Source organism: Triturus cristatus, chromosome 12, assembly GCF_964204655.1.
Source record: "Triturus cristatus chromosome 12, aTriCri1.1, whole genome shotgun sequence".
In the NCBI taxonomy this organism is placed as follows: domain Eukaryota; kingdom Metazoa; phylum Chordata; class Amphibia; order Caudata; family Salamandridae; genus Triturus; species Triturus cristatus.
Genome location: NC_140595.1, coordinates 556,552,652 through 556,572,803, shown reverse-complemented (window position 1 = coordinate 556,572,803; position 20,152 = coordinate 556,552,652).

Here is a 20,152-nt window from a genome sequence, read left to right as displayed (position 1 = left end):
CTTCCTCAAAAGGCAGACTCTAGAGGGGAAACTTTTGATTAAGCACTTTCTCTAATTTGTCCTCTGTTATACTGCTGAAATAGTAGGTGATATTAACGATGAACTTCCAACCTTCATCGGACGCGCCTAGCGGTTCTATTATAGATTATATTCTGTTTTTGGTCGGTAGGTATAATGCTAAATACCTACAGCGATGACAACCATATCGAAATTGCTCTTAGTTCCCCAGCTAGATCAAAACTTCCCTCACCTAAAGGAATAGTTGTTCTGCCCATTACTAAAGGGGGCTAAGGATTAGGTGGCAGTAGCCACATATTCTGGTTCTGATTGCCACAACTGTTAAAACAAACTTGGATCTGATCAATGATTATCTCTTATCAGTTAATCAACCCAGAGCCCTGATATTTATACCTTCAAAAACTAAAATCATAATATTCAAACTTTAATACAGAGCCCTGCTAGGAATGTTAATAACGCTCACCTGCGATGGTTTAAGAAGCAATGTAGGAAGCTAACCAAAGGCTCCATGAGGCTCTTACCTGTCACCAAGGCATTGGGTCAGAATGGGCCACATCACGATGTGAATATAAAGCTGCCATTAAGACCAGGAAACTAGCAGTTAAAGAAGAGAAAATCTTGCTAATGGTCTGTAGCAAAAGATATCAGAGGTTTTTGGGAAATCATAAATTGCTCAAACCGATTGACTGCCAGACTGATGGTTTGGGGACAAACATAAGTGCATATTTATTGGTCAGACACTTAAAGACTATTTATTCGTTTACCGGGCCATGGAAGACGATTTGCCAGAAGGCCCCCAACTTTCCCTTCGGCCATCAGATTTGAGCTCCACCAGGTGTCTAAGGTGTTCAATTTTATTCCTGTGCGTAGGCCTCTGGCCTTAATGGGGACCATAGGGGCCTCTACAATAGTAAAGATATTGAACTCTGAGCACCTACAAATGCGAATGAATTAAATAGTGCAGTTACCACTAATCTACCCTGCTGCTGACATATGGCTGTGATAGTTCCTGTCTATAAAAACTGTAGAAGGTAAGATCCCTGATGCTATAGGCCGACTTTTTGTTATCGGACTCAATAGTTAAAATAGTAGAATGTATTGTTTTCTGTAGGATAGAGGCTTGGGCAAAACTGACTAAGGTGATATCCCAGGTCCAATGTGGTTTTAGGGAAGGTTTTGGCACCTAGGAACAATGCCTTAATTTACATCTGATTATTGGAATTAACACCTTGGCAAAAAGGGGGGCACTATATCTCTCTTTCATGGATCTGTACAGTTCCTTTGATAGGATCAACTGATGTAAATTATGGAACATTCTCACCCTGATAGGCTTCTCTCAGGATCTGGCTGCCTTCTTCTGGGCACTGCACCATGGGGTCACAACTTCAGTAAGGTTTAGGTTGGGGGAAGTTTGTACTGAGCCCTTTGCTTTGGCATGAGTGGTTTGCCAAGGGTGCTTTTTGGCCCTGATTTTGTTTCCGTTGTACATCAAAGGTTTGAACGCCTGTTTGCTTTCCACAAGGAAGGACATGCCAAAGATCAATTCGACCCTAGTCCGGGCCTTATTTTATGCTGATGATGCAGTCCTGCTCCCACGTACTCTCAATGGTTTGAGAGGATTAATAGAATATTTTGTGCGATTCATGGATAACCTGGATTTAGAGACTAACATCTTGAAAACCAAGTATATGAGGTGCTGTTCGAAAATAAGGAAACTAGGCCCTATTTATATTAAGAGGAGGCGAATTGAGAAGGTAAAGGATTTCCTATATTTGGAATGATATTTGGTTCATGTAGTACATCCTAGCCCTGTCCATCCAATAGATGTCTATGTTCTAATCACTCTGTGGGTGCATTGTTTTATTTTGCTAGAAACATTGGAAACAAACCAATCCAACACCCTTTTGAAAGCATATGATTGTAAATGCTTATCAGTCTTGACTTTAATACGACTATTTGGGGCTATCATGATATTACCAATCTGCAAATTGAGGATGACCAATTTTGCAGGCACCATTTAGACCTACTACCTTTCCCACCTCATTTTGTTGCATACGAGGAACAAGGCATAATATACGTGGAAGATTGTATCAAGCTTGCAATATTATTATTTTGGGTATCACTATGGGGCAACAATCATGCTATCCTCAACCAAGAAGTCATAGCCTACTGCATGTCTTGTGATAGGAACCATGTGATTCCTTGGCTTAAATATATTAAGAATATCTCTTCAGCCATTGGTAGATTTGACCTGCATGCACCCACTCAACTGATAGTCAAGAATGATGTTATAAAGGTGACAAAGTTATACATGTCCTTTTTTAACCTGGCCAGAGATAGTAAAAAATGGGGAACGCCATGCCTTGGGACTATGCCATCGTCCAAACTACCAACGGCATTGAACCATACCTGATTCTGTTCAAGATCCTGTGGGAAAGACTGCTAATGGCAAACTTTCAGTAGAGGACCATAAGATGCCACCTCTGTTTTCCTCTTGGCCTATATTATACGACATCTGACAGAACTGCCCCTGTGATGGTGTTAAGGACCTTCGCCCATTTCATTTTCTTTTCGGTAAACATTATGAACCTTTTTAAAACCTGTTATTTAGTTGTATGGAAGTTATCAGTATAAACCAGCCTTGTGTGTTTATATCCGTGCTGCCCAATTAACATGTATGCAATTTCATGGGGTGGAAATCACCTACACCTAAATGCAATCAACTGTTTGAACTTTTTAAAGTTCAATTAAGGATTTATGATGCTGATAATTTATTATCTCTTTTAATAACTTTTTTTATTTTAATCATAGTTATTTTTGTGTTTATGTGCGTTTATGAATGTTTTTAAACTAATCAAATTAAGCTTATTGATTGATTGATTGGACAGCAGTCCCACAGAAGTGATACTACAAAAGCATGAAAGCACATACTAATATTTCAGACGTCTGTGCTTGAAAATTTACTCTTGCTTATTTTGGTTGGATTTCCTATGTTTCCAATTTATTTAGCGATAATCTCTTTTTTCCCCCTGGTGCTGCCTGTTGCTTTTCAGACTTCCTTCTCGTGTTTTTGTAGAGAGTCTGCTGTGTCTCGTGGTTTTCGACTTTGATGCAAAGCAGGCCCAATTTTACCATAATATTGGTTCTTCATGTTGGCCATGGTTTGCGATTACATTTTATCCTATTACTTTTAAAATAAAGGCAGCTGTGATTGGCTGTCGGGTACTGTGACTAGCTGCTTACCAGACCCACAGAAGAGGCCATTCCACGGCATTCGTGAGTTCCTGCTATGACTCAGGTCACAGATATGCTTCAGGACCTCAAAGGAAAGATAAACCAAAATATACTTTGATCTGAAGCAGACCCTCTTACGAAAAGAATATGTAGGCTGCTTTCCGTTCACATTGATTGGAAGCCATCTTGGATACTCCACCGCTCTGTACATATATTGACACCAATTCTGTCGAACACATGTTTCTGGTTTGCTTTGTGATGCTGCAAGAAGTAAATTCATATTACCAGTGAGGCGCAATTTAATCGAAAACATAGCTATCTAAGCCAGCAAAAAAAAATTCAAACTGAACAAGTGGCCAAACTGAGGTGAAAAAAAGTGCCTTTTTTATTTTACAAATTATTTTCAGTTCAGCATGCCTCTCAAAGTGCTTCACGTTTCACGCGACGGGGACGCCACATCTCCGAAGAACATATGGATGTTATTGCTTAATATTGGTGATGTGTAACTTTGTGGAGCGCTTTTTTTTCATGACCGGCTGCATTTCAATTTTTTTCCTCTTTGCGGCAAGCATTTGGATAACATGAAAGAAAAAAAAAGCACACAGGGATTTCAAATGCCTCAAATCCGTAAAATTGCATTATAAGAATTTAAGCATATGATGTAGCCAAGTTACATGTGTTTAGAATGCCCAACATGTCTACCTTGTTTCACGGTACCGCGCATCCACTAAATTAGCGCAGCCTGCTGATGTCATATTTTTACAACAGCCTCTGGCATATGTCTCGTATTAACTTTATTTTCCTAATGTTAACGTAGTTAGCAGTCGATTTATCTACTTTATTACTGAGTTTCCCCGTCGAGGTGAAGTAGCTTTCATATGCCTGGGGTCAGATTCCGAGTTAGTTTATGCTGTCAAAAATTCACTTCAGAGCAAGTTGATGTTAGTACCAAAGGGAGGTTGTAACAACACGAATGAACTGCACTAATTCAAGCCTGGTCAAGCTGTAGCAGCGGCACGGTGGAAGCTGACCTTGGAGTAATTAATGACCCCTTGCAACCACAAGCTGCGAGCCAGCATAGCAAAGCAGGCATCCAGCCGCAGCGCGCGCAGGATCTCCCCCGCAGACTTACAATGGTATCGCCTTACAAAGCCTCTCTGAGCAAGAGCGGCCTGCACAGCGAAGTAAGGAAACACAGTCACGAGGAATGGTGATGAGTTAATCACAATATAGCATTACAAGGAATGGTTTGCCCAATTGCCCTGACAGAAAGTCCAGGATCTGTTGCCAGGATCTGTTTGTGTCCGTGATTAAAAGTGGTACTCCATAGCTACTGAACTTCAGCTATTATTCCTTAGTAGAATTACCGGGTTATTTTACTCTGGCTCTATTAGCTTATGGTATGGACCAGGCTTCTCCAATGAGCAGCCGCGGTTGGTAGTGGGAGTAACAGCAGGGCGGTGACGTGGGGAGTAGTAAACTATGGATTACGGAGGTTTACAGATAAGTTTACATATAAATTAATAAAACGAATTTCGTTGCGTGCACTGCATCGCATTTGGGGATGCAGTGCACACAACGAAATTTGTTTTATTAATTTATATGTAAATTTACCTGTAAACCTCCGTAATCCATAGTTTACTACCCCCACCCTGCCCCTCCCCCTCCCCACGTCACCGCCCTGCAGTTACTCCTACTACCGACCGCGGCTGCCAATGAGTAGTTCATGAGCTGCTGGCAGCTCTCCAGCTACCTGTAAGTGGCCCTCCTGTGTCCAGTCCCGCCTACTGATTTAGAAGCTTTTGTTTGGTTCAATTAATAAGTATGTGTCCCAAATTCAAAAGAATATAGTTGAGATGAAAATGCATGGATTCTCAGAACTCATAAAAAGATGTTTGGAGAAAAATGGTTGAATTTCAATTTAAATATATTTACAGCTGATAAATCGTGGCGTTGGGGAGATTTTGTATTAATATTATGACCTCGGTACCAGGGGCACTGCAACTATCGCTGTTTTATATAATCCATGTAGAGTTATTCCACATTGATAACGTTTTTTTTTACATATTTCTTTGCAACCAAGCTTGATGAACTGAGACGATCACTGCTGGTAATCTTGCATATGGTGACCACTAATGTAAGTGTGTCTGATGTGGTCACTGTTATAACACTACTTATATCAGCAGCTTGGGATGATTTTCATTCAACGTAAGTAGTTCCTAACACAGAAAAGGTAGGAGACCCCTGGTATATACAATGATCTTTATCCAGTTTTCCTTGCTTTGAGCTCTGGCCTCTATTACATGTAGCTTTCAATTCCTGATTTGGCAGGTAGCAAAGTTTACTGGAGATGTGGCAATACCGTCTTCCCTTATACTAGTCTCTCTGATACTTCACCAGCTAGAAGCTACTGAAATATCTGGGTGAGGAACAGCAACAAAATAGGAATTTAATGTGGAATAGGCTGCGGTGAATTCAGTTCCCATGTTAATTTCTCATCTCTTAGAGTACTGGAATAGCTTAAATTGGAATTTGTTTGTGTTCAAACTCAAAATTACTACATGCAGTAATGATAATTTTAGCTGTGGAATATCAAATAAGTATTCCAAGCACCCTTGTAATGATAGGCTTTGTGTGCTAGTAACATAGTTTTCACTCTAGTAGGGCCAGGTACAAATACTTAGCCACCTACAATGTCAAGTGGTTTTACAAGGCTTAGAAGAACAAAATGTCATAGGCAAACCCAGCATGACACAATAATAAAGAGGCTGTGTAGGCTTACAGCAGAAACCGAAAATGGCAATTCAAGAAAAATCTCAAAAAGGTCTCGATTATGAGTGCCCCAGACGAGTGGCGATGTTTTTTGTACCTGGTAAAATCCAATATCTTTCGATTTGGAGTTAACAGGGTACAATACATTTCATCTATTAATAGGAAAGATTCCCTTAATGATCGAGAATGACACATGGATGTCCTCATGTCATGGTATTTACTGGTCCTTTTCCCAATTAAATTTGGCAGCATTGGCTTGTTGTAATGTATGCAGGGGGCAGACTTAATTCCATTGTAACCTCCTTACCACTTGTAATTACAATTGCTATGCATATGGCTATTGGCATAGTGTTTGCAAGAAAATATGGAACTCATAATTGAGATCATAGTTCTTTTTATTACATTTGATAGCATCTGATATTTTCATAATTTGCAAAATGTCCTACATAGTCGAATTAGAGGGTAATTACAACAACAGTTCAACATATGATCGGGTTTTCTGTGATGATCACATCTTTCAGATACCGACAACTTGTGTATTAAATATCTGTCTATGTGAAAGCTCTGTGTAGATTGAGTGAATGTGTCAAAAACCAATTTGAGAGGAGCCCTTTAAACAAAAAGGAAACTGCGTTAAAGCAACCAGTAACAAAGTATTGTTCCCTATGTTGTTGTTTTTTTATTCACTGTCACTACCACGTACTATTCACACTCTTGAATACAGTGCATTAAAACTATAAGCCTTATTTTTAGAAATAAATCTCCTCCTTTATTGAAAAAATGATTGTATATACAGCATTAAGAATATGCTAAAAGCCAAAACAGTTCATAAAATCCTTTTACAAAAGAGACCACAGATAATGTTATAATAGATTATCTCCCATGTGTATATACTGATCCTTTGCCTGCACATCAAATCTAATTTAGCACATTTCTTTGTAGTTGAAGAACCACAATTCAGTTTTATTCACTATTCATTATATAATAGTAGACAATCATGTACAAATAGTACATCTAACAAGTCTCCTAGGTAAGAACATACATAGAAAAATGTATCAAATTTGTTTTGAAAACAATACAATACAAAACAGTTGTCGACACGGCGTTTCAGTGGACTAAATCTGGTTGACATCACCTTCTTCAGGACAGACTTTAGATTAAAAACAGTATTGTTCACTCTAGAAATAAAAATAACACATACATAAACATTCAATGAAGAAGGAGTTTTTCAATTACTAAAAAACAGGTTGTGGGTCTTATAAACAAAATCCCCATTTTTACATCTCTGTAGTAACATTTCATTAGTAATACTCAAATAAATATAAATCAATCAACTATGTGGGCTTGACACAAGTATCAAAACTTGTTTCCAAAGGATTTCATCCCATTGTTCCACATTCAGTAACATTCACTCCCCTCTCTTTCTAGGCAGTTACTTACTTCCAATTTATCTTAAATCTCTGTGCAGAAATGTATCTCGTGGAGTACTTCACTTCCTTTAAATTTAGTTCACTATGCAGTCGGGGTAATCTCTTATTTCACTGACAATCTGCAATATTATATATTGAATCCATTATCCTTTTTGATAATGTTCCAGTACTGTTGTAATTTATTATTGATTTTATATTAATACTGCATGCTGACACTTAAGTTCAGGATAATTGTGGCGTATTCCATTAATCAAAAGGCTCTATCTGGCTGCAGTCTTTCCCTGCATTTAGGGTTCTGGCATAGGCCTCCTTAGTTTTTTCACCCTTATGCCTTTTCAATTTCAAGAGCCAGTTTTTTAAATCTCAGCCTCAGAATCTATAGGATGTCAAAAAGTAGTTTTGTAAGAAACCGGGCTTATGTCAACTTCTAAAGTTATGTACTTCAAACCACATCTTTTACATAAACATAATTGTTCTTAATTCAATTTGGTAGATGTTCCTAACAAATCTAAAAATTACTTCTCTACCATTGTATAGTACCTCAAAATCGATATCATCTCCCGTTATATCAGATAATCACACCCTGGCTTATCAAGGATAAAATGAAATAAAAACCTCTAACGTGTTTCAAAATAGTTTACCGCACTCAACCAAATTTGTCCACATGGATGGAAAGTCCCCCACATAATAGTGTTTTGAGGTCAGACTAAGTCTGTATATATAAGCTGGGCACTCCTCATTAATTTGGCTTATACCCGCCCCTCCTTCGCAGTCTTCCTCATGGACTCCCAGATACTTCCGGGGTCGTTCACACATAAGCCAAGTCACCCCTTGACCTGCTTGTGTAACGGCCATCTTTAAATGTCATTTCTTTATCGAAAATACAGATATTACATAACGCCACACAAGAAAATTCGATCTATTTCCAAATATATAATTTCCGATCTTTGACGATATATCATATCTCTAACGGAATCGTCCCAATCACTATCGGGATATATTGTAGTTTAACTCATCCATGTCTCAACATTTAAGTGGCGGCCATATTGAAATGTCATTTTGTAGCAATCAGGATGACGTTACAAAGTTTTAATTCCATCAAATTGAGGCTTTAAATTTAACACTCAATTACACATATGATAATATTATCATCACAAATAATTTTTAATAATATACCCGAACATCATCGGGACTACTTATAAATCAAAAGCGATCCACCATAATTCATTTAAGTGGCAGTCATCTTATAACATCATTTACTTACCAATAAGTATGGCCATTGGGCCTGTTTGGTATAATCACGTCGGGAAATTGGAATAAAACCAGAATTTCTTCTAAAAATTGACGTGCGGACCATAAAATTCCAAATAGATTGCAAATTAAAACCTGTCTCATTGTGGTTAAACTTCTATGTTCTGGACATTATACCACCAGGCAAAAGATACCCCTTGGCAAAATTAAAGACTTGAGTATCCATATGGCACCTTTCCTTTCTTTAGACTATATTCTGTATACAAGGGAGAAAAACTACCTCAAGTTTGTGGTGGAATCATATATGTTGACCGTTTGTATTGTGTGCAAGGATTTTCCCTTATGAGTGGGCACTGGGGTTTCACCTGAAAGTCTTATCATCTGTGGTGCTCCAGTCACCATCCAAGGACAAAGGGGCAAATCCTTCCATGAGATGCACCTTAGATATGAAAAATGATATAAAGAGAAACAAGACACTATTGTCCATATAAATCCAAAAGCTAGAGAGGTAATTGATTATTTAAAGATTGTGTAGACAGGTATATTCATGGAACGTATTGGGTGGCAGGACTTGGTCAGTTGCAGCACTCAATGAATGTTGAGCACAACAATGAAGCAATATTAGAGCTCTGTGTAGTTGAGGACAGTTTGGATGTGACTGCATGCATAGATGCACAGCAATTTAATATGCAGTTGTCATGTAAAATAAAACATACACACATTGAATCAATGCTCTAAAAAGTATGACTGATATTCTGGGCACCTTCACACTGGTGTATAGAATTTGCAGGTCCGTTGCTGCCACTGTTGAAAAATATATTTTGCCAATATTCTAGCTTATATTTAGATTGGGGTCTCACCCTTCGGCATATGGAATATACATTTGTTGGCTCTTAACTATTGAGAAATAAATGTTCTCCTTCAGTAATGACAGTATCTGTGATATTTAAGAGGAATATATGGTATTATACCATGCATTGAATAATGTAAGTCATTTAGCCGGGTTTGGTTGCTCAGTGGACTAATGTATCCACTCTCTGAACTTGTTTTGAACTCATGGTCACAGGTTCAAACCCAATCAGGATTACTCAGCATTCATCCTTCTGAGGTTGACAGACTGAGTAACAATGATTTGTGTATTAACAAACATTTGCTATTCAGTGCTGTGATTCGCAAGAGTGGAATATGCTCTTCAATATACATTTTAATTAATGGCTCAGGAAATTTTTAATTGAGAGACAGGGTGCAAAGAGCAAGGTTGGGAGTAAAAAAGTATATTTTGAAGGTCTTAAATTTGTGCTTGGTAATGCTCTTAACAATATGCAAAGAGTATGTTCTAATGAAAAATGTGTATTTTGCACCATGTTTATGAATTTCACCACACGTTCTTCTTTTGTAGGGCCTATTGCATTAGTTAATTGATCTGTAAAAAAAACTTCTGTCAATTTGATTGTTTTGAAATTGTGTGCCCTTTTCTCTTTATTTAAAAACAATGCCAACAGTACACTCGATGGTGATGATGATCAGGGGCATAGCTTCATTGGTGGTGTTTGGAGTATGACCCCACCCAAATAAATGCATTCTTGTGTCTGTGTAGGTTTCTCTTTTAGTACACCAAGAATAAAAGACAAAGCAGTGACCTTTGATATAAAAGAGGTGAGAGAGAGACAGAGACAGAGATATACATCTCGTGGCCTAATTTCCAAATGTGAAATCAGACAACCTGAGATCAATAACAGCATACCTACTTCATCAAATTGTGTTATCCTAGGCAAACATTTAATTTCATAGATCCTCCTTTTTCTTTTTTTATCACATATGAGAGCACCTTTAAATACTTGACTTCAAGATCAGTGCTGTACAAGCACCACTTATTTTTTTTTTTTTTCAAAACCTTTATTCAGCATGAACACGTAATACACAGCCCCATGCCTACAACCAACCTGTGGCCGGCAGCGTGGTACAAGAAGGAAAATGAATGTTAAACACAGCTGCCTGCCTACAACCCACCAGGGGCCGGCTGCGGCATAAGAAGCAAGATAGTTAGCATGCCAGTACAAAAGACCATCACCCCCAAGACATTTGCATTGAAACAGTCGACCCACAATAACATGTAGCAGTGGTATAAAGGCGTCTATCTGTAGCGCCCAAGGACCGTCTCAACTCTCATCCCAGTTTGCTGCCTGGCCAAGGGGCAGAAGGTGGGCCACCACCGCAGGAGCGGTGTCTAGGAAGGTTAAGGGGAAAGCGGGAAGAAAGCCCGCTATGTCTGTGGATGTGACAACAGATATACCTGTAAGGGACCCCAGATGTCAGTCGGCCGTGAAGCAGAAGGCAGGAGTTCAGCATATCGAAGTAAAGTATCCTGACAGTGTACCATATCACCGATCCAATCCTTAAACCTGGGAGTTCTGCCCCGTCCCCATCTACAGGCTATCAGACGTTTTGCCATAAGAAAGGCGATAGTGGCAAATCTGCGGGCTGGTTTCCGTATAGTTCTTGTATAGCCCAGGAGTGCCTGTGCTGGAGAGGGTGTCAATGGGACATCTATCATTTCGGAAATGCCGGGAAAAAACTTGCTGCCAATAGTCAGCAATTTCCCGGCATCCCCACGCCATGTGGAGGAAGTCCGCCCCCGGAGCACGACAGCGCCAGCATAGATCATCCTCTCGAAGGCCTATCCTATGCATGTGTGCTGGAGTACAATAGAGCCTATGTAAGAACCGATAATGAATCACCCTAAACCTGCTACTGGAGGAGATCTGTTCGGTTTGTAAGCAGCAGTAGCTCCAGAGGTCGTCATCTATGGGGAGTCCTAGGTCTTCCGCCCATTTTGTACGTGCCTTGCAAGGCGAGAGGTCTAGATTGGCGCGGAGCGAGTGGTATAGGGTAGAGACTGCATGAGCCGGAGTGGTAGCCTTAAGTAAACGATGCAAGGGTTCCAGCGTGGGCGGCTCACTAGGGAAGTCCCCCGTTAATGCACGAATACCACTACGAAGCCTGGTATAGAGGAAGGTGTCCATGAAAGTGGGTGCAGAGTGAGTGAACATATGAGATTGGGAACGGAATTGTCCACTATGATAGAGGTCCCCCCATGTTGTAATGTGGAATTTGGCCATAAAGTTTTTAAACAGTTGTTCCTGTAAAAGGGGCAACCGGGGATGGTATGCTAGGGGAAGCAGTGGGGAATAGATGAGCGGTGCGCATGCCACCTTCGCAATGTATCGCCACGCTAGAATGGAGCTCGAGATCGTGGTGTGGTATGCCGTATGTGTCTCTGGTGTACTGAGTATCGTTCCCTCTAGCGGAATAGGCGCAGCCAGCCAATGTTCCACAGCCGTCTGCGGCAGGAAGGGCGTGGGGCGAATCCAGTGATAAATGTAGTGGGCCTGCGCGCTGTGATAATACAGTTCAAAGTCAGGAAGGTCGAGCCCCCCTTGCGCGAATGGACGAGTCAACACCTCCCAACGAAGACGCGGCCTCCTCCCTCCCCAGACCAGGCGAATGAGCTCAGACCTCAAAAGACGAAAGAAGGACTTCCCCGGGTAATATGGGATGTTCATGAACAGGTACAGGAGTTTGGGAAGAACCACCATCTTGATTAAGGAGGCGCGGCCCGCAAAGGAGAGGGGCAGCGTGATCCATCTAGACACGCATGCCTGGATATAATCAAACGTGCGGCCATAGTTCATCCGCATTAGCTCTTCTCGGTCATGGGAGAGGAGTATGCCCAGGTAACGGACCTCCTCCATTTCCCACCGTAGAGGGTAGTCCAGAGGGAAAGGCTGGGCGGCTGCAGTCAGTGGAAATATAGTGGACTTTCCCCAATTGATATGGACACCAGACAGACCCGCAAAGCGAATAAACTCACGGAGGATAGGGTTGAGATTGGTAGCGGGATCACGTATGTAAAGTGTGATATCATCCGCGTACAGGGAGATGAGAACCTCTCGCTGAAGACAGCGCAGAGCCTTGTCTCGGTGATGTTGGCGGAGCCGGGCCGCCAGAGGTTCCATCGCTATCGCGAACAACAGCGGAGATAGTGGGCAACCCTGCCGGGTACCTCTCGACACCACAAAGGCGTCCGATATGCGCCCGTTCAACCCCACCCTAGCGACCGGTCGGTCATACAGGAGATCAATCCAGCGCGTGAAGCCCAGCGGCATGCCCATGTTGCGCAAAATACAATGGAGATAGTCCCATTCCAGTGAGTCGAAGGCCTTGGTGGCGTCCAAAAAAACAGCCACCAATGGCAAATCCGGAGCTACATTATGCAGGATGGAGAATAGCGTCCGGAGATTATTGGAGGTGGCCCTGCCAGGGACGAAACCCGCTTGATCAGATAGCACCAGGCCTCCCAGTAGCAACTGCAGCCGGTTAGCCAGTATTTTTGTCAGGATTTTTGCGTCACAATTAATTAGCGAGAGCGGGCGGTACGAGTCGCAACATTGAGGCGGCTTCCCAGGCTTCAACAAGGAGGTAATCAGTGCCTCCTGCATGGATGGAGGAAGTGCGCCCGATTCATGAGCCTCCATGAAAACCTCACGGAGCACCGGAGCAAGGATGTCAATATACGCCTTGTAGAAGTCCATAGGCAGCCCGTCCAGGCCAGGGGCCTTTCCCGGAGCCATCTGTTTGATCGCATCTCTAACCTCCTCCAGGCCTACCGGCTCCGCCAGGAACTCCCGGTGACGGTCAGAGAGCCATCCCAGTGTAAGCTCCCTAAGGTAGTCGTCCATGTCCAGAGCACCCACCCTGGTAGTGGAGTATAGCGTCGAGTAGTGTGTAGTAAAGGCCGCCAAAAGCGAGCGCGTGTCACGTAAAGGAGTCCCATCCTCCCCCTCCAGTTCCAGCACAAAATTAGAACCTCGCGGTGGTCGGATCGCTCCCGCCAAAGATTTACCGGGTCGTTCCCCCTCCCCGTACGTACGAGCCTTGAAGTATTTGCCCCGGAAATTCACCTCTCTTTCAGCAGTGGACATGTAGTCCGATAGTGTTTCGCGGTACTTCGCCTGCGCATCTGCATTGGTGTTGTAGTCTGGGCTGCGTTCTAGAGTGTGGAGTGTAGTTTCCAGTTTGCGCAATGTATCTCTCAAAGTCCGTAGTACCCCGGAGCTCTTGGAAATGCAGAAGCCCCGTATCGTAACCTTTAGCGCCTCCCAGAGAGTGGCCATCCGGTCCACCGTTCCCCTGTTACGGGATAGGAAATCTTCTAGTTCTTGACCCAATTCTGTTCTAAATAGTTCATCAAGTAAGATGGTGGGTTGGAGTCTCCAAGTCGGAGGTCTGCCCATGATGTCGGGTAGCCGGAACTCGGCCAATACTGGAGAGTGATCGGAGTATGTGCGGCCCAAATGTCGCACCCCCACCAAGGAGGGGGCTAGGGCCTTATCCACCATAATGTAATCTAGTCTGGCCCAAGTTGCATGTGCATGATTCCAGTGTGTGCCTTCCATAGAAGCCGGGTGTAAGTGTCGCCAGGTATCCACGATCTCATGGGTGTCGCATATGTCCCTCAGGTATCTGTGTGTGTTAGTGTAGTGGTGCGTGGAGGGGTTCGACCTATCCATCGCGGGGTCTAAGACAGCATTGAAATCCCCCCCCCAAATGAGGTGTGTGGATCCCACTTCCCTGACCTTGTTCCAGAGAGCAATGAAACTGCTCGGATTATCACAGTTGGGGCCATAAGAGCAGGCAAGGGTGATGGTCTCGGCCCCTATCCTACCCCATGTTATGCAATAACGACCCTCGCGGTCAGTGGCGGTGCCCATGGGAACGTAGGGAACTCCCCTTTTAACTAGGATAGTGACGCCTCTTGCATAGGACGAGTAAGGTGCATGAAGTGAATGGGCAGCCCATCTGGCAGCAAAGGTGGCACTGCGAAGAGGGTCCATGTGAGTCTCCTGAAGAAATACAACCTGAGCATGCAACCTGTCTAAGGTACCTAAGATTTGCCTGCGTTTCCTGGGATCCCCCAGGCCCCGAACATTCCAGGTGATAGCAGTGAGCAGGGCTCTCCCCCCTAGCTCAGTGCATGTGGTGCGGGTCATGTGTGCCGAGAGATGACTGATGGGTGACGAGGTGTAACTGGCAGCAGGGCCATAAGTGTAGTGGTCGAAAAAGGGCGGCACAGTGTGCTATTTCAACAGATATATGCGCAGTGTTCATGCTGAATACCAACAACAACCCCAACACAGTCCCTGGGACTCCCACCCCCTTGCCTACTACAACATCCCAATCATGTCGAACATTCCCAACCCCCATCCCACCCCCTCCCACCACTGCAGCCCAATCCTGCCGGAATGCAGAACCCCTCCCAATCTTAATAACAAACATATATGCAAAGGTGGGGTATACCCTATAGGGGACTCGCCGGTGTGCCGGATCCGCCCTTCCCAATCCCTTTTTTCACCCACCATACCATCACCCCATAGGGGGAGGAGTTCGGGTGGGACAGGGGGGGGAGTGCCAGGGCGAAGTTTAGTCGTCAATGTCCAGACCAGTACCTTGTTAACAATAGACGATGGCATATACAGGGCCCCAAACCGTAATGACTGTTCCTCCCGTACATGTTGGCGAGAGGGCGAAGGGTTAATGTAGCCCCATAGTGGCTGAAAGAAACGGTCCCTCCCAAAATAAATCTGAGCCTCCCAAGTTCCATAGGCAAAGTACGGGTTACTCAAAGAGTGGGCTCAAGAGCGATGGGGGAGTAGATAATGCCAAGGTACAAGGAAAGATACATGAAGGGGTAAAGAGACTAAACATAAACCATAACAGCGGTACTCATCAGTCAGGAGCAGTCGTCGGAGAGCTGGAGCCTGATCCTGTTCCAGGACCACGTCGCCGATGGGCCGCAGAAGACTGTTCCTTCAGAAAGTCCTCCACCTGTTGCGGAGTACCAAAGAAGAAGGGCTTGCCATGATGTGTGACCTTGAGCTTGGCCGGATATTGCATGGAGTAAGGGATTTCTCGTTGCTGTAGTTTCTTCTTTACTCCTGTAAATTTTCGGCGGGCATCTTGCACTGCTTGTGTAAAATCCGGGTAGAATGAAATGGTGACATTTTCATGGAGGAGCGGTTGTTTCTCCCTGGCTAAGCGCAATACTGTGTCACGGTCCCTGTAATTCAGAAATTTGATGATAACTGGACGTGGCGGGGCCCCAGGAATTGGGCGAGGCCCCAAGGAGCGGTGGGCTCGCTCCACCACCAGTTGCGGCGAGAAAGAGTCCCTTCCAAATTTGTCGATCAGCAGCTTCTCAATGAAATCCTCCATACGACCCCCACCGCTGGACTCCGCAAGGCCAATCAGGCGAACGTTGTTTCGGCGGGAGCGTGCCTCTAAATCTTCATTTTTGTCGGCAATGACCTTGAGCAGCCGGTCCATCTGCGTCAACTTAGCTGCACCGGCCACCGCGCCATCCTCTAGCTCCGATATTCGCCCCTCCGCCTCTTTCAGGCGCTCTCCGTGTTGGTCCAGCCGATGTACCACTGCCTCCAGTCGTGTGTTCATGTTGTCGATTTTGGTGTCAATGGACGTTAAGCTCGTCTGTAGGCCGAGAAGGATAGCCTTCCAGTCCACTTCCTCCTCCTCGTTGGGCCCCACCTCGCCACTCTCCGCAGGCAGGGTTCGCGTCTTCTTTTTTGGGGGGTTGAAGTGTAGAGTCGCCTGTTTTGCGTCTGCTTTGCCCATGGCGAGGTCGAAGAGAGTCAGACCGCCAGGTAAGTTCAATATTGTAGGCGCTTGCGGGAGCTTCGAGTCGAGGCGCACGCCTCACTCCACAATGCCAATACCAGCTCGCAAGAGAGGCAGTCCCTTCCAGATGGCGGGAGTCTATAGGTCAGCGTGGCCGTAAGGCGCTTCGTATAGCCACAGCACCTCCTCAGCCCCCGCAAGTATGGGAGCACGCACCTCCGTTTCGTGGGCGGACCAGGAGAGATGTCTGGAGGGCACGGGTCGCCGCTACTCCCCAACGCCAGTTGAGGTGCTCCGCTGACCGCCCCCCCTTCGATGCAGCTCTCGGTGCCCTCGGCCACGGCACCTCCGCAGTACACGGGTCAGGAAGCGCGCTCCCCTGCCCTAGTGTGGTCCGGCTGGATGGGCAGGGTATCTACACGCACGACATCAGCAGCCTCGATGTAGCAGGGTCCCCCTCACGCTGCGAGCACGCCCGGCACCGCAGGTAGGCACCGGCAGTCGCGAGGCAGCGAAGGGGACGTCAGGCCCACCGTGGTCGTCAAGAAGAGTGTCGTACGCGCCAGCCACAGTCCACAATTCCCTCGCGGCCTGCAGGGCCCGATGAATCCCCGGTCTCGCGTTGTTAGGAGCCTCCGATCCGAAGGTCCGCTCCTCTCGCCGTCTCGTCCACGACGGGTAGTATCTGCGCCGCCAGGGCACCTACGGACTCGAAACTTGCGCCGAGTGGACCCGAGACCTTCAGCTGTCCATCGGCATCGATTAAATATAGGTAACTGGCCTGTAGGATGTAGTTGCAGGGTTTATTGACGCCCGGCTGGCGAGAGCCTCACTAAAGCGCGGCCATGACGGTCCAGCGCCACCTAGCGCCCCCCCACTTATTTTTTTTATTTCATAGAGTACAATGTTGCTCCATCTATAATAAGAATGTAGGTAACATTTAGGGTTTACATGACTAGTGACTTGCTTCTTAGTTCTCCAAAGGTAATGTCGTTGGGGATCAAACCATTAACGTTTCTAAGTTGATGAATAAAAACAAATACTTTTAATAAATGTCTGTCTATGCAGTGATATCATCTGATGTACTAAGCTTAAATGCTTCTGTATCATATTTTTAAATTATGTTTGTTGCACGGTATGCTTGCAAAATGTTTTCATGGCTTAGGTGATGCATGGACTCTTAGAGTCAAGCCAGAACCTTTTCTCTGGCTCGGCTCGCCCTATTAATTTGCTGGAGCCTCCATCTCTATTTACAACTTGAGCTTAACACATGGGGCCGTGAATCACTTGATGTAATGATACAAAGAAGAGGGCGTGCAGAGAAAATGTCATTTAAATTAAGTGATCCTAGGGCAGATTTTCCAGGCCTTAGTGTTGAACATGGCTGTAGTCATGAGTTGCCCGAGAGAACTGCCAGGCCCAGCTTAAGGGGTGTTGCTTGGGGTGTGACACCAACCCAAATTCATTCTTGGCTCGCTAGTTGGGCCTTGCAAAATATTTTCATGGCTTAGGTGATGCATGGACTCTTAGAGTCAAGCCAGAACCTTGCCTCTGACTCGGATCGCCCTATTAATTTGCTGAAGCATCCATCTCTATTTGCAACTTGAGCTTAACACATGGGGTCGTATTGATACCTAATGCATCTTCTTTGTTCAATCCATCAGTAAAATACTGTTACAAAATCAATGCATTTCAAGCCTAAATAATTTTTTCTTCAGGGTCTAACCTTGCTAATAATTAAAACTGTAAAGGACAAAGCAAATACCTCAATCACACACTTCATTTGATTGTCATTTTGCCATGCCTCACTGGCTGTTCCTTATGTAACTCATGTTGTACTTGGAATACATTCTTGCTTATAAGTTATCATATCATAGTCTCTGATAATATAAAGTGAAATATTATCATTCTGTTTATTGCTGAGAAATAGTAAAAATATGATAAGTTCATGCTTTTGGGTTAGCAATGAGTATTTAGTCTTATCATATGCTTGACACCACTAATACATGGTCAGTGTTGGCATGCTTTATAACGCCAGTTATAACCGTGCCCTTTCAAAAGAGAAGAAAATGTGTCCATCTGTGTTTGTTTGAATATTGTCCCTAAGCGCATCGGATTCTTTCTTTTCTTTCCATGAATTGGAACCACCCTTGTTAAGTTCGTTTTTTTCAATTGCTTCTTTGTCATTGTTATGTAGTCTTTCTTTTACTTGTATTATTTTCACTATCCTATGTGTCCTATACTTTTCCACTTAAATTAAACACGTTTATTGCCAACTTTTTTGAATCACTTCAGCAGCTTCGCCACTTTGCGTATTCACAAATGACACACTCCCAGTTCAATGCCATGAGGGTTTCAAATTATTTAAGTGTCAAATTGATTTAGTAAAAATGTGTGTGAGTAGTTTGCTTCTATCTCCTCCATATGTTAATAAGTATTTGACTGATAATGTGAAATAGCACTTGTGATATAATATGGTGTGGTTCATATGTGTTCTCTGAAGTTCTTTTTTTGCTTTGTTATTGGTAACACTAAGATCTCCTTTCCCAGCAGTCATTCTGGCCCATATGGAAATTGGGACTGGTGGGTACCCCAGAAGGCTGGTTGGTACAGCCAGTTATTTATCAAACCGATGCGAGAGGCAGCAGTCTGCCAGAAAACACTCCATTCTCTTACAGGCTAGCTGTGCTTTGGGAGACATTTGTTACCAATCCACCCATACTCAACCCCCCATCCCCCCAGCCATGGGTGTTAACTTGTTTCTTATATATCATTTCTGTTTCAATTTTTTTGCTTCCTAATTTATTACCACCTGGCACACTGCAAGACCCGCACCCACTCCACTTCCCTATGTGCTCCTTGATTTCTTGTCCTTGCATTTAATTGGGAATTTATTTTTTACTCAATAGGACAACACGACGATCAATGAAACAATCCTACATATTGAGAATTAGAAAGGTCATTAGAGTGAGGAATGGCATTGACTACACAATGGTGCCAATTACGATCCGGTAAAAAATGTCCCCGTACGACTCGTATCCGGTCTTATTACCGTACGAATCGTACAAGTGCCGTACAAACTGGCAATCACGATTCGCATGGTAAAAAGTACATACGAACCGCATTGGGAATCATTCCCCACACGTCCTCGGGTCGGAAAATATGTCCGACACGTCCTCGGACGATTTACCGTACAAATGTGAAAAGTGAAGTCCGACCGAGGAATCACGATCCTACCCGTGCGTCCGATCTCACAACCGTATGGTAAAAACACCGTCCGCACCGAACTCCCATTGCAACCATGGAGACATGTGCCCGCATATGCGCCCAACACTCCCCCCAGCCCCCGTACGTTCGAGTCGTACCCCCCCAGCCCCCGTACGTTCGAGTCGTACCCCCCCAGCCCCCGTACGTTCGAGTCGTAACCCCCCAGCCCCCGTACGTTCGAGTCGTACCCCTCCCAGCCCCCGTACATTCGAGTCGTACCCCCCCAGCCCCCGTACGTTCGAGTCGTACCCCCCCCAGCCCCCGTACGTTCGAGTCGTACCCCCCCAGCCCCTGTACGTTCGAGTCGTACCCCCCCAGCCCCCGTACGTTCGAGTCGTACCCCCCCAGCCCCCGTACGTTCGAGTCGTACCCCCACCCGTGTATGTACACCCCTGTACGTGTCGTACTCCCCCGTGTATGTACACCCCTGTACGTACGTGTCGTACTCCCCCGTGTATGTACACCCCTGTACGTGTCGTACTCCCCCG